Raw genomic sequence first — 14,379 nt, forward strand, 5'->3', positions numbered from 1 at the left:
TAAATTATACGAAATAAAAATAAAAGAAACAACTTTGTGTGATCGTTATAACGTATTCTATCAGAAAAATATATTATTTGCCTATCTTCAAAAAACTTTACCTACCCAATTCAAGACATTTTCCATCTCAGTAAAATATGTAAGTGTAATAAAATATTGTAATTATGTACTCGTAATTTAACATAATGATCTAGTAGCTCCGTGACTTGTAGAGTCTACCTACAGCCTCCTACAACCTACAGGCTGTAGATCTCGCGTTATAGGTAGCTACTTACTTCGAAAATGCAAGAATGAAAAATTCAGCAGTGAGAATTTCAAGATGTATCAAAATAAAATATCAACTGACAGACGACGGGTTAATAAGGCACATAAATTTTATCTTAAAGGGTATAAGGTATTATCCTTGAGATTATGACAATTATTTAGAAAATTGTTTCAGTTATATAGGTACACTCCATGGCTCCAGTTTGTTCATAGCGAAAGTGCCTAGGTAAAATCGAGGGTCTGACGGACCCAACCTCCTCTCCATGGACTACGGGCAATCCGCCACTGCCGGGTAGACACTATGACGGCAGTATTATTTATCATGCGGTCTGCGGGCGCGCATGACGCGGTTAGATGATTAAGGTGTGTTTTACAGCGACCGCATCGAACACGAGTAGTCGTCATGACGTCTTCGAAAGGGGTCCACAGATAACTAGACTCTCTAGCAAAGATTGCAATCGTTGACATTCGGTATCGTATCGTAGTTATCTCTACCGCTTTGCCAATTTTGCGCGATAGAATCAGTTGCGTATCGTTCGCCACTACTGATGTGCCAAAGGAAAGTTTCCAAAATTCTGAAATTTTCACATAGGAAAACTTCGGAAACTTTCCATACTTTGTATGGACAATTGTATGGATGGAAACTTTCCATTTCATAAATTTAAATTCCCTTTATTTTTCGTGAAAGTTTTGTGAATTTTTCAAGAAATTTAAGATTTTTTTGGAAAGTTTCCGCAACTTGCACATCACTATTCGCCACGCAGCGTTAACAATTGTATATTTGGCTAGAGGCTGTTCTGTAGAAACTGTCAGAATGTCAGTTTAGCGAAAGGTAAAGACTGACTATTGTCAGGAAGGCGCTCGATATATGACTATTGTCAGGAAGGCGCCCGCCCTGTTATTTTGATGAATGCGATGACAGTTCAGATTAGTACGAAGAAAATTAGTTCTAATGAAATTCCGCAACATGGCGCGTAGTTATATATTTCTGGTGGCTTTAACCGTGGCGAATAACAATTTGATATCGTTCGGCGAACTGGTAGGCAATTAAGGCCCTTAAGGGGTTACGCACTAAGCACGTAAAGGCTGTTAGGATGGCAATGACCTTCAAATTAATGTTGATTCATCAATAGATTAACCACTTAAATATACAACTCTGCATTAGATATTCATGTTTTCAAAGAAATAAGGGAGTTCAAAGAAATACGGCGTTTTTGGTCTCACACGTTGTATTGGTCGAAGCTATTGGTGCATGTTCTATTCGGTAGGGATGTAGTAGAGTTTAATAAATGAAACACATGTTGACTCTCCAAGGCATCAATATGTAATGTCGATTAGAATACAGATAGAATAAGCTGATCATTATGAGTAATACAGTTTCCATATATAAAGCATCTAGCCTACTTAATCTAATTAGGTATGCTTACACATCACACCTTCCCCCTATTTTTTTTTTTTTTTTTTTTTTTTTTTTTTTTTTAGAAAAGAAAAAAAAAAAAAATATTACACAAAAAAAATCATGTTTAACAAACTTTCAAATTAACCTACAATAAAAATACAGGTCAATCACTTTTATGTGTTATTGTATAATACGACACGCTCATAATTATGGTGAGGTGATTACTCTCTTAGGTTACGATAACAATAATATAATGAAATGTGACGCACACCTGGTGCACCGATGAGTCAATGATTATGACTAACTTATTACTAGCATAACTCGTTACATAAAATAAGGAATAGTTCTATTTTTATGGATTACATTTTGTTTATTTCCTATAGAAACTTTTACATTAACATCCATGTCTTCAATAACAGAGTATGGACCTAAATACACTGGGTCCATTTTTTCACGTCCTTCTTTTTTCACTAATAATAAATCGCCTATTTTATACTTAATTGGATTACATGTTTTATCATATCTTTCTTTTCTTAACTGCTTTGACATAATTAAATTATTTCTGGCGTCTTCCTGAGCCTTTTGCAATCTATACCTTAAAGCTATCGGATAATCATCGAAGTTATACACAGGATCTATATTATTATTAGTTATATTAGTTGGTAAATTACAAAGTTTTCCGAATACTAATTCGAAGGGAGTATACTTAGTTTCAGAATGCATAGTCGTGTTATAACTGAAGCACCAGAATTGAAGCCAGTTGCTCCATTCGTGAGCCTGGTTATCCGTCTGGATTCTGAGGAAAGCTCCCAGGGCCTTATGAGAGTTCTCCAAAGAACCGAGACTCTCATGGTGATATGCCGTGGATTGTATCTGATTTATTTTTAACAATTTACACGTATTTCGCATAGTTGAAGAAATAAATTCAGAACCTCGGTCTGTTGCTATCTCGCGCGGGATGCCGTAATGTAAAATAAAACCTTCAACGAATGCTCGCGCGACCGTTTCGGTCTCTTTATTGGGTAATGGGTAAGCCCATACGTACTTAGTGAGCTCGCACTGTATCGTCAATATGTAACTATACCCGTTGTTATCTTTAGTTAAAGGGCCAACTAGATCTAGATACACTTTTTCACATGCCGATGTGGCTGTGGTAGTAATAGACATCGGTTCTTTTATGTGTTTATGGAATTTTTGCTTTTGGCATTTATCGCATTTTTTTACAAAAGCTTTTATGTCATTTTCCATGCTTGGCCAGTAGTAGTGACGTTTTATATTATTCGTCATCCTACGCATACCCGCGTGTCCGCTAGTGGGTAAGATATGAAAATCATTCATGATGACTCGCCTGTCATCTTTATTCTTTACTTCTTTTGCACCCTTTATAATACATAGTCGTGGCCCGGACCACTTACTTATATTTTTTATATGTTGAGCTAGCTCTTTGATAATCTTTTCATTGTCTTTGTTTTTAATAACGCATATTTCGTTAATGTTTATAATATTGCAGAAAGCTTCCAATTCCCTCATGAAGAAAGCTCGTTTCATACATGATAGGGATACTGGTGCAACGCTAATAAGTGACAATGAGGGTGTATATACAAACGTATTGTTTCTGCTATAAATACAATCATTCATTTTCGCACACTTGCGATACTCTTCTGAATTAAAACTTAATTGTGTTGAATTGTTAGGTTTTTTTAGAATTTCGGCCACGTTTGGGTGATCAATCCAACCGTTTTGGAAATCCGTAGTGCCGGCATTTTTTTGCCTTTCTTTCTCTTCCATTCGCTTCTTTTGCCCACGTGTTGTTACGAACATAACTCTTTCACTCATGTCTTTCAGCTGTTCACTAGTTATCTCAACCCTTGATAATGCGTCTGCAGCCACATTATCTTTACCTTTCAAATACTCTACCACAAAATCGTACTCCTGTAAATACAATTTGAACTTGGTTAGGCGGCTGGAGGGATCCTTCATGTTAAATAAATAGACTAACGGCCTATGATCCGTAATTACTCTGAAACGTCGTCCAAATAAATAAGGTCTGAAATATTTTATTCCCCACAAAATAGCTAAAAGCTCTTTCTCAATGGTGGGATAATTTTTCTCCGCTTTGTTCAGGGGTCTACTGGCGTAAGCAACAGGTAAACCATCTCCGTTTGATAAAACGCAGCCTATCGCTATCCCTGACGCATCGGTGTGTATTCTAAACTCGTTATCTTCTGAAAAGTTAGGATATTGTAGCAATGGTGGGTTACTCATTGCTGTTTTTAGGGTATTAAATGCATCTGAACATTCATTAGTCCATACAAAGTCTACGTTTTTTTTAAATAAATTATTTATTGGCTGAGCTATTTCGGCAAACTTCGGAATAAATTTTCTGTAATAGTTCGCAAACGCTACGAACCTTCTAGCTTCATCTTCATTTTTTGGAGTTGGATAATTTTTAATCGCTAAAATTTTGCTTGGATCTGGTTTGATTCCATCTGACGTAACTAAATGGCCTAAATATAAAATTTCCTTTTTTAGAAACGTACATTTTAGTGGGTTAAGTTTAAAGTTGACTTTCCTCAGCCTCGAAAATACGTCTATTAAATTTTTGCTATGCTCCTGAAGATTTCGTCCCATGACGATAATATCGTCAAGGTAAACGATACATTGTAAGTAATTCAAACCCGTCATTGCAACTGTCATCGCTCTGCTAAACGCACTAGCACTCGTTTTTAGACCCATTGGGAGGCGCTTCATTTGGTAGTGTTTATCAGCCAAAAATGCCGTGTATTGCCTACTCTTAGGGTCGAGTTTTACTTGATAGTATCCTTGATTAAGGTCCAAGGTGCTGAAATAAATTGCACCAGACAGTGAATCCAATATCTCGGTAATATTCGGTAATGGAAATTTGTCATTCTCTATACGCTCGTTAACTTTTCTGTAGTCAATTACGACCCTCCATTTCTTTTCCCCGCTGGAATCTGCTTTTTTAGGTACTATTAACAAAGGACTAGCCCATTCCGAATAGGACTCTTCGATTATGTCATCTCGTAACATTTGATCGATTTGTTTTTTAATTTCCGCTTTTTGAGAGTGAGGCAATCTGTATGGCTTACTGTAAACTGGAGATTCATTAGGCTTTAAATGGATTTTTTGTTCGTAAAGGTTCATGGTATTCAGCTTATCACCTGGTAGGTGAAAAATATCGGCAAACTTAGCGCAAATACTTGAGATGCTGGCGTTTTCTTCCGAATTTAAATAATTCAATTTTAACAAAGAAAGCAACAGTTTCACTCTTTCGGCGTTATTTGGACATTCATCAAAATTAAGAACGTCAAATTCCTCCAGTCGCCTAATTTCGGGAGTAACACACTTAATCCTCACAACCTGCTCTCGCGTGTTCAATAGTTTAACAGTCAAATTACCATCCGTACTTCTAGACAAAGAATTTGCTATGAAAATACCCTCGCATACTTCGCTGGCATAATCAACAAAATCTCCCGCGACATTAATGGGAACTTTTACAAAAATTTCACTTCGCGAAGGTAACTCAATGAATGATTGTTCGTTACTGCTATGTGTAGAGTAAACGCGTACCGGTATAAAGGATGTGCGGTTACCGTTTTTCAATTTCAAAACGTCCGTTTCAAAATCTATATTGCCTCTATATTTTTTTAAGAAATCCTGACCCAGGATCCCGTCCGCGTCAACCGGTAAATTTTCAAAAACATGAAATTTGTGACTAAATGATTCATTTGTCTCATAAAATAAATCGAGATAGCTGTAACCAACAGATGTAATTACACCGCCTAGCCCATTTACGTTTGTTGTGTGTGGGTGAATCATCGGAGCTGTTGGTCTTATCGAACCATATTTGACTGCACTCAATGACGCTCCGGTGTCCAATAGCCATGTCAACGACTTTCCATTTACGTGAAGCTGAACTGAATTCACGTTACCGAAGGCCATAATATAAGGTAAGGTGTTAGTTACGAAAAAACTGAAGATCAGACGATCTGGCTGGTGACTCGTTCGTGTCATTGCACTCACGAGCCGTGTTTACGTACTGCTTATTATGGGGCTTACGGGGTCCGAAACCGTTACCATTATGCCCGTAGCTCTTACGATATCCATGGCCGCGTAAACCACCCCTGAAAGCGCCACCGCCTCTGCCTCTGGGCAAGTAGGAAGCGCGTCCTTCGGTTTTCCTGTACTCGTACTGCGGGTGTCTCGCTGCACCTACCCTACTGTTGAAATATACATTTCCACGACCCGAAGCTATTTGGGCTCTTGCACCCCTACCGCGCACCGCGAACACCTGCTCTGAGGGTGTTGGTGTCATCGCAATCTCTTCATCCTTAGCACCCTGTATTGCGTCTTTAAGAGACGTGTAATTGCGAGCCGATATTACCGTACTTACCCGGTCATTTCGCAAACCACTGGTAAACCTGTGAATAGCCTGCCTTTCATTAAGGGGTTTTAGAACACTGTAAGCACTCGAATCACCATTGGCTTGTGAAATTGTCAGCTTGACAAAAATATCCTCTAAATCTCTACCGAACTGCTCTATACTCTTTCCCGCCTGCCTAGCCGTCTGCAACTGTTTCTGCAAAGCGGTATCCGACCTCCGAGTTAGCAGATGAAGTTTCATATCTGCAATTAAACTCGCTACTGTGGTATAGGTACCTGTTAACCGCAGTTTTGCATTGTAAGACAAACGTGTTTTCAAAACGAAATTTATCAACACCGGGATGTCAGCTTCGACTATCATTGTCCCATACAACTCTATGGCGTCGATTAATTGCAAAGAAACCTTTTCAGTATCATCCATGACGGGCAAAAGAGAGACTGCCGTCTTCAAGTCGAAATTCGATTTGGAACCCATGTTTGAATTAATTAATTGTTGCGATTCCCCGAACAGTTGCAATATTTTAGCATATGCTCTTTCGACTTCCGCAATATACTGTTGTACCTTATTGTCGAGGGGCACTTCCCCCTTTTCTACCTTTGAAATATAAATCTCTAAATAGGCATTATACTCGTTATAAACCGACTTTGCTTCCGAAAATTTTTCCTGCCCTAACTTCTCGCTTCTTCTAACTGGCCCAAGCTTAAGCAAATATTCCTTAAAATAATTAATGCGCTTATAAAATTCTAAAACATCTGGCATAACTATAACGAGCCTTAAGCTAATATAACGCCACACGATAAGGTCTACAGTCCATAGGAAAATAATTCACTACACTTACATGATTTCTCCGGTAGTCCGATGAAAGTCTTTGTCACTTAGTTCGTGGTAGGACACTCACACTGCTTTGCCGATCCGCAGCGCTCCAGGAATCCCCACGACAGCCGCTGCCCGCCACCTTAGACGGACGCACGCCTGCGCATCACCATAGCAGCCGCCTGGCGCTCGATCTTCTGCGTCAGACACTTGTGGATCCTTTTCCAGACGAGATAGACGAAGATAACGGTGATCATCACTCCCATAGCCATCGTTATGTATGATTGCCCATCCGCGTGGCTGATGTCCTGACTCGTCCTGGCGCTATTGCCCTGACCGGCCTGAGCTATGATGACCTCTTCCTTCTCCACTCTAGACACAGTTTTCCCCATCTTGAAAATAGCAAACCGACGAAATGCTGCAGAGAAGCCTTAGTGGTCGTAGTTCCTCAACACGCTGACACGCTTTGGCAAGGTCGCCATGTATTGGTCGAAGCTATTGGTGCATGTTCTATTCGGTAGGGATGTAGTAGAGTTTAATAAATGAAACACATGTTGACTCTCCAAGGCATCAATATGTAATGTCGATTAGAATACAGATAGAATAAGCTGATCATTATGAGTAATACAGTTTCCATATATAAAGCATCTAGCCTACTTAATCTAATTAGGTATGCTTACACATCACAACGTGTTACGCGTGTAGGTATGACGGTGTACCCCATGTTGGGTTTTATTCGACTTGCTGACGTTTTGTGTTGATTCTCCGTTGATGTGGATAAAATAGCCAATAGGTACAATCAATCACCTGTCAAAATTAAACATTTGCAATCTACAGTTTGGCGACAAGTACGAGCCATACTATTATATGTAGAACGTATTAAGAAGTAGGTAAGTAATTAAAATTAAGCTATTTGGATTTATATTACATTATTTTTTTAATGAATTCATTTCGATTGTATAGGTGATCGAATCAAGATTAGATAGAATCAATACTATCCAAAATTGATTATAAAATGATGCGAAAATTAACTATTAATTATCTTAAGTCCAAATTTAACTTCATGACCCCCCGTCCGGGCTGTGAACTACGTTCCTCCCGATCCCTTGTTCTTGCAGTACTTCCTCACCACAGTGGTTTCCTCTCAAATTCTTTCACTGTACAAGCTATTCGACTCTGGAATGCACTTCCCCTGACTATAAGACAGGCCCCAAGTAAGTTAATTTTCAAACGCATGCTGCACCAGCATCTGCTGAGTGCGGCACAAGTTAATTAGTTCTCCTTCGCCCATATGCATAATGTTTATAATGTATTATTTGTATGTATATTTGTATTTATACAGTGGAAACTGGATAAGTGGAACCTGGGTAAGTGGAAAACCTCTTTAAGTGGACCTAAGTTCTCGGTCCCAGTCCCTTAGCAACGAATTACCTCTATAAGTGGAATTTTGGGACCTCTATAAGCGGAATCCATTTTTTCGTAAATTTCTTATTTTTACCTCTGCAACTGGAAGCAGTCGTCTCCGAAACCTCCATGAGAGGAAAAGCTTGGCGTTATAAAATTTGCATTTTTAATAAACCACCACAAGGAGGGTGGTTTATTTCGTTAACATTATGGTTTGTGTTTAAACTATATATTTTGTATGAGATTACACATCGTTCAGTTTAGTTTTATCTGCCGTGCGGTGCGGTACCGTGCTGTTGGATAAGCAATGCCTAAGCACACAATTAAGTATTTATCTCTTCGGGATAAATAAAAAAAAATCGGATTTTTTCATTAAAGTACAATCGGTATATTGATTTATTTAACCATACTGGTTTCTCTTGCATAAATAAATATTAGGAGTGATTTTGGGTATAAGTTACTTCAAAACAAAGGAAAAATATTGTTTTGTATAACAGTATTGTAGGTTATTTACATTATTGCTTTTTGAAGTCAAGATCACAAACCTATTTTTTGTTTATTTATATCTACATGCATATTAAATAAAAGATACATATTGATTTGACCTCTATAAGCGACATTACTAGCACCGACAACCTCTATAAGCGAGAGCCTCTGTAAGTGAGAAAACGTTTTATTTGAACCTGGTTAAGTGGAAAACTGGATAAATGGAAAACCTGGATAAGCGAAACTAAACAGCCGGTCCCTTGCGATTCCACTTATCCAGTTTCCACTGTATTTGTGTATAAGTATACGTGTAATGATATGAATGTATTATTTATGTATTACATTGATTGTATGTAAATAATATTGCTATACTTGTCAATAGTTGTCATGCTTTCTAAATTTATTTTTCTCACTGCACCCACATTCGCGAATTTCTGTTTGGCCCTATGGTTGACTGGTAGAGAATGCCTCAAGGCATTAAGTCCGCCATTTGTACTTTTTTCCAATTGTGCAATAAAGTTTAAATAAATAAATAAATAAAATTTACAGTTACCTAAGCGTCTCGAATAAGGCCCAATAATAATAATACACTTAAATATTTACGTTTACAACATACATACGTTTCATCGCGCAAAACAATCGGTAATACTTGTGATTCAAGTGTGCGATGTCTAATGACATTGACACCTAGATGTTCTTGATAAATAGACAAGGGGGTTTTTATCAGGCACTTGTACACTGCAAAATATAGCATATCAATTTTAAAACGGACTATGTTGTTCATAATGTTGGTTATCATCAAACAGGTTGTTTTTTTAATAACCTGCAATAATGTTTAATAACATTTTACAATCTAAACGATCGTATAGGTTCGTCCCGTTTCCCATCATTAAAATTAATTCTCCCTGAAAATACGAAAAAAGAAAATGTTCGTTCCATTAGCGTTTTCAATCAACGACTATGATTGGTTTCCCAAAGTTCCCCAAATTAATTTTAGTACAGATTTATTACTAATAGATAGTAATTAGATATAACTGCTTGGATATACACCCTGTTTTTAGGGTTCCGTAGTCAACTAGGAACCCTTATAGTTTCGCCATGCCTGTCTGTCCGTCCGTCCGTCCGTCCGTCCGTCCGTCCGTCCGTCCGTCCGTCCGTCCGTCCGCGGATAATCGCAGTAACCGTTAGCACTAGAAAGCTGAAATTTGGTACCAATATGTATATCAATCACGCCAACAAAGTGCAAAAATAAAAAATGGAAAAAAATGTTTTATTAGGGTACCCCCCCTACATGTAAAGTGGGAGCTGATATTTTTTTTCATTCCAACCCCAACGTGTGATATATTGTTGGATAGGTATTTAAAAATGAATAAGGGTTTACTAAGATAGTTTTTTGATAATATTAATATTTTCGGAAATAATCGCCCCTAAAGGAAAAAAAAGTGCGTCCCCCCCCCTCTAACTTTTGAACCATATGTTTAAAAAATATGAAAAAAATCACAAAAGTAGAACTTTATAAAGACTTTCTAGGAAAATTGTTTTGAACTTGATAGGTTCAGTAGTTTTTGAGAAAAATACGGAAAACTACGGAACCCTACACTGAGCGTGGCCCGACACGCTCTTGGCCGGTTTTTATTGAATTCCGGCCGTTAACTTTAAGGCAAGATTCATTACATCAAATACAATGTTCTCTAAGAAACTAGCGTCTTAACTCTTGCGGTTATCGAGTTATTAAAAAAATAAAGATAATTACTGAACACGTGTGTCACAGCCTTTACCAATTCCTAATGTTATTTGTTTTGACACGTGCCGTCAATCACTTGACATTAACTTGAATGTTATTCTTAAGGGTCTCTCACGCTAATAAATTCATTTTTTATGTATGGAAATGATGAAAAAATTTTTTTTTGCGGTTTTACTAAAGGTGATATACAGGGTGGTTCCTGATAATGAACCTAACGACGTGCCGAATTTACCGGAAAACAAAAAAACACGGTGTATTTAAGCAGTAAATAGTACATACTAAGAATAACTAGTATTATGCTGGAGACAGTTAAAAACCATAATTGGAGGACTTACTATGTCCATCCATACTACTTCATGTAAGGACACGGCTTCAAAGCATCTACAACTACAACTACATGCTTCCGCAACTCTTGAAAACATAGTAGTCGGCAACAAGTGTATCGGTATCGCTTTCATACAGATAAAGGCTCAACTACACAATCTAGACACAGACAAACAGTCTAGACGGGAAAACACTTAGCAGTCGATTTAGGTATTCAATATCTGGGAGAACGAGCTTACTCGGAAAACTTTTAAGGGCAAATCTTGTAAATAAACTTAAAATTGCTCGTTTTCCAGGGGTAGGGGAGACCGGGGCTAGTTGACTATAGGGGTAGGTTGACTAACTATAAAAAAAATTGAGCCAAAAATCAAACTTGAGCCAACCAGTGAGGTACGAAAGTCCGTCACCTCCCCCCGCTCAGTCACCGGTGAGCCTCTTGTACCTCATCTCGTACCTACAGTCAGATCGACTCCCATACAGAAAATTTGATCGAGGAATCGAGGAGGAGGGGAAGGAATAAGGAGGTTATAGCGTCGTAGTTTCCGAGATCCCCAATCAAAAGTAAAGTTGTGGTCTAGTGGTTAAAATGACCGCGTAAGCTGCAGACCCGGGTTTAATCCTCGGCTCGACCACCGGTGGACTTGATCACTTTTTATTTCGTGTATGGTGTATGGTATCTATTTATTTCAGTAGATAGGAAGATTTTAGAAGAGTTCTTTATTATAGAAGATAAATATTCTTCACACGATATTCACGTCAACTGCAACATCGGTGTGTTTAAGTCGGATACAACTTGCAGTCCGATGCCTTCTTTTATATATTTTTTTCTGTGACATTATGATTCTTTTACAATAGGCTAGTTTCCTACTAGTCAAATCAGCTTCTTTTTTAGAACTGTCAAAACGATTTGCTAATATGGAATTACTATGAAATACTGAGGAGTGACGTCACGGTCAATTAATTTACTTTATATCTTTCTTTTTGACTTATTAAATAGAAATTATGTTGAAACTTAACTATAGTCCATGTTTTTCTTCTAATTATACATACATCATACTCGTACATACATTCGACGACCGGTCTGGCGCAGTCGGTAGTGACCCTGCCTGCTGCGCCGCGGTCCCGGGTTCGAATCCCGGTAAGGGCATTTATTTGTGTGATGAGCACAGATATTTGTTCCTGAGTCATGGATGTTTTCTATGTATATAAGTATTTATATATTAAATATATCGTTGTCTGAGTACCCACAACACAAGCCTTCTTGAGCTTACCGTGGGCCTCAGTCAATCTGTGTAAGAATGTCCTATAATATTTATTTATTTATACATACAATCACGCCTTTATCCCATAAAGGGGTAGGCAGAGCACATGAAACTACTAAAGCTTCAGTGCCACTCTTGGCAAATAAGGGGTTGAAAGAAAACGAAACTGTGACATTGCAGTGACAGGTTGCCAGCCTCTCGCCTACGCCACAATTTAACCCAATCCCACAGTCGCCTTCTACGACACCCACGGGAAGAAAGGGGGTGGTGAAATTCTTAACCCGTCACCACATAGGCAATCTTAAGGCTTCTTCTAATTATGTGGTGCTTTATTTCGTGCACTGCATAAAATATATTATTTTAAGTGTAGGAAACTAGCCTATTATTAACTCTTTGGTATTCTCATTCGGTTATCAGTAATCTGAATTATGTATAATTATATCCTAACTAAGTGTTTAAGCAATCAGTAATTGATAATATCTCTGGATGCTATCTTGAATTATCTCAATGTCTCTGTAAGATGTCCTTCTATCAAATGCGATTTGACGACATCTACATAAGTAGGTACATAGTATTTTTCTAATTTTTGTTTTCAGATCTACGCTTGTACCTACCTATATTATTATTTTTTGTTTGTGACAACATTATCGCAAAACACAATTGATGTCAATTTTTCACGTAGGTTGTATTTATTTACATTCATCATTCATTTTCCCAAACGAGGGTAGATTTCTAAGGTTCTGCTGTCATGTGTTTGTCTATGTAGAAGGACGTTTGTTTAGTATAGGTACTTAATTGATGAATTATGGTTATATTAAGCGTTTATAATTTTCATTTTGTTCCGGTTTTAGTTATGATTTAACTATGTATTACCTAAAAGTAAAAACGTATTTCCGTTTTTGTATCATTTGTAATTTTGTTTGTTTATGAGTGATCTAATATTACTTACGTGCCGCATACTATCTTGAAGGTTCGTTAATACCTCGTTATAAATTCCAAGTGACAAACAAATAAACGTAACCGCAAGATAATAAAAATCAAACAATCGCAACTCACCTTAAAACGTCTCTTTGTAGACAGACAATTAAAAACTTCCTATTCCGACAAAAACTCACTTCACAAGCACAGTCAATCACAGAGAAAAATAATTAATCTGTATTTTTTTCTTTTTTAATCTTCTATTGTTTTTATGTTATGTTTTTTTCGCGCGTCGGTTCCGTTTCGCGATGTTGCGGATATCGCGAGCGGCGCGGCGCGTCCGATCAGCGGCCAGCCACGACCACTAAAGACAGCGCAGCCTCCCAACGACCCTATATAAGCCCGCAACTCGCCCTTACAGACACTTTTAATTACCAATCGCTGTTCTAGTTATGACGAGATGTCTTCCAGTTCCAGCGAGCCTTCCCGTAGCCATCATGTTTATTTTTAGTTGCGTATATTTACATGGGATAAAGCTCCGATTTGTGAGGTGGGTATGATGCGAATACATTTGTTTGCATTCGTCAGTAAGTAGTTAGAAGTTGCTGGGAAATTAGTTCCTAAAATACTCACTTGTAGGTAAATATTTTAACTGGAAGATTTTTCAGAAATATGTACTTACACGATGAAAGGGATGAAGCGGGTTGCACTGCATACCCACTGTCTGTGCTTAAAAAAATCAAATAAAATTCCCTTTCAGGAAAGTTACATGTTTGAGAATAAATTACCTACTTTTATATAAATTGGGCCCAATAATTATCTCTATACATGAGGAAAATGCCCGTGTGGTGAGGGGTTAGGAATTCCACCACCCCCTTTCTTCCCGTGGGCGTCATAAAAGTCGACTAGGGATTTGAGTTAAATTGTGGCGTAGGCACAGATGTCATATTAAACCATAGATCAAGCAAACGTATCTACTTAGCGTGTCAAATGAACTCAGTGAAATCCACTGAGTTGTCCGTCTCTAATCGCAGCTTGCAGCTTTCGGGCGTCAATTTTTGTAAGTTGAAGTCAACAAAAACATTAAAAATGCCTCGTTACATGATATTTAATTGCAACAACATAAAACTTATCAACACTCAAGGGCCTGAGACATATTTAAAATCACAGGCAAGTAACAACTTCAGTACAAAATCTGACACGCTCGGCCGCCATACAAATAAATGAACTCGTTTCTTCTATCTAAATCTAATTCTGTGGGCGTAGGCGAGAGGCTGCCAACCTGTCACTGCAATGTCATATTTTTTTCACAATTTTCGTTTTCTTTCAACGCCTTAATTGCCAAGAGTGACTTTAGTAG

General features: G+C 37.9%; 1 protein-coding gene across 1 annotated transcript in view; it reads right to left on the reverse strand.

Annotated features, from left to right (window-relative positions):
- LOC125233810 (bumetanide-sensitive sodium-(potassium)-chloride cotransporter-like) overlaps positions 1-13,363 on the reverse strand; it is a 63,779-nt gene extending 50,416 nt beyond the window's left edge. Inside the window, exon 1 of the mRNA XM_048139940.1 lies at positions 13,158-13,363. The gene's annotated coding sequence lies outside the window, so the exon portion shown is untranslated. The remainder of the gene's footprint in view (positions 1-13,157) is intronic.
- Between the last annotated feature and the right edge of the window lie 1,016 nt (positions 13,364-14,379).

This window comes from Leguminivora glycinivorella, chromosome 15 (genome assembly GCF_023078275.1).
Source record: "Leguminivora glycinivorella isolate SPB_JAAS2020 chromosome 15, LegGlyc_1.1, whole genome shotgun sequence".
NCBI classification, from domain to species: Eukaryota; Metazoa; Arthropoda; class Insecta; order Lepidoptera; family Tortricidae; genus Leguminivora; species Leguminivora glycinivorella.